Here is a 1,961-nt window from a genome sequence, read left to right as displayed (position 1 = left end):
TGAGATGCTGACTACTGTCTTTTAAATGCATCACTTGAAAAAATATCACTCATTACTAAATGCAAGACATGTTACCTTTTAAAGCATACAGAGACGTGTCAATATTAGCACTCAGTTAACACAATATCAATATTAATATTAACATATAATATCAATAAGACCAATATCACAATTACTAATATTGGCCAATATCATGATGATTAAAATTCTATACTATTTTGTCTAAATAAATTAAAAATAAAACACTAAAATCTCAAGTCAATGATTTTAAATACTTTCAAATTGAAGCATCATAGCATATGTATACTATGAAAACAGAAATATATATAGTCATTTACTAAGATTTAATTAAGTGAGTGAGTGCTTTAAGTGAGTGTTAAATGGTGGCAAATGTAATCTAAATATAAAAATAGGGGATCTGAGCATGACCAAATAAATATCCAATACTGACATACTGATTTAAAAAAAAAACTCTAATATTGGCCGATACACAATCTTTTTAGATTTTAAATAATTAATTACTAATGCACACCTCATGAGTGTGCATTTACAAAAAACCTAAAGATTGTATTATCCTACATCCTATGTTATGCTACATTCTCAGACTTCATGTCTGATTTCAATTATCCAGCATCTAAACTGTCCACAAACGATGAGCAGTTGCATTTGTTTTTAGTTATCTGAAGAACTGCATGTAGCATTGGGAGAACCTTTCAAACATTGCCATTATCGCTCCAGATCTCATATGTTATCCACTTTCTGAGCTTTTACAAGTATATTAACTCAGAGACACATACTAACATCAGGTTACATTACGTAACCCTTCATCCACAGTTTGAACGGTCTGTATTGTGTTGTGCATTTCAGCCAAATCCAGCAAGCATTCCACAATCTCTATTCTAACACTAGTGTGCAGTTAAAGCAGCACTATGTCACTTTTTCTGTGTTCAAAATTTGCAAAATGTATATAATGAGCGAGTACATCATGAATTCATCTTCCAAACCGCGTTTTTTTGTCTTATTCCGTATCACTATGGTATACTTATAATAAGTACTTATATTTGGACTGTTGCAGCCTGGTCGGGTCGTCACCGCTGCGGAGTAACACATACCTGCGTGAATCGCCATAGACATAAACTTAGAGAAGTAGCTCCGGTTAGAATGTTCTTCCGCGGGATGTGTGCAGTTCTGTTTATTAACCGCTAGAGCGCCAAAAGTTACATAGTGCTGCTTTAAGATAAACTCAGGAGCTGCTGTGTTATGCTACACTGCTAGGAACAACAACAGAAACCACACCTTTTATACTTCCAGTGTACTACTCTTGTCAAGAACATAGTGTACACTTACAAATGGGCGGTTCTAGAGGACAGAATGAAAAAAATGCATATTTGGTCTGGTACCAACCTCTTGAGGCACTGAAACCAGTTGAGTGCTTGCCCTCCTTCACTGTCTATGGCGAAGTATCAGATGATAATGCAGGAGATGGAAAAAAAAAACATCTAACACATTTTATGTTCCCTCCCTTTTCCTCTTTTGCCCGCTCATGTCCCCTCCCCCATGTCAACGAGGACCTCACTTCATCACCACATGTTTAAGAAAAACATGCATGGTAAGGATGTTTTTTGGTTTCTCGCCAGAGAAATAAATGCAAAAGAGTAAACTTCCTTGCAAAATACCTGTTAAATTACAACAAGTTTCTGAAGGTTTATTACCCACAACCTGTGCAAATAAAGTGCAAATCTAGCCATGTTGAATGCATACTTGAGAAGAGTTTTCATTTGTAGATTGCAGTTTGCCAAACAGCTGAACATAGTAACAGGTGATTGTTCACAGTATGATCACTATAACGAAAGACAGATCTGTCTCAACAAATGTCACCACAAGAAAAGATCTGTGTAGACAAATGTCACCAAAAGAATGACCTTAACTTTTGGCCTGTAAAGTTTCACTTCCATTTAGTC

General features: G+C 35.5%; 1 pseudogene; it reads right to left on the bottom strand.

Moving 5' to 3' along the window:
- The window catches only part of LOC107595957 (acetyl-CoA carboxylase 2-like), a 12,717-nt pseudogene that overhangs the window by 7,310 nt on the left and 3,446 nt on the right, over positions 1 to 1,961 (bottom strand).

The sequence above is a fragment of the Sinocyclocheilus grahami genome, unplaced genomic scaffold, assembly GCF_001515645.1.
Source record: "Sinocyclocheilus grahami isolate Dianchi unplaced genomic scaffold, SAMN03320097.WGS_v1.1 scaffold211.1, whole genome shotgun sequence".
In the NCBI taxonomy this organism is placed as follows: Eukaryota; Metazoa; Chordata; class Actinopteri; order Cypriniformes; family Cyprinidae; genus Sinocyclocheilus; species Sinocyclocheilus grahami.
The sequence above is the reverse complement of the archived record's forward strand: the minus strand, read 5'-3'. Positions and strand labels throughout refer to the sequence as shown.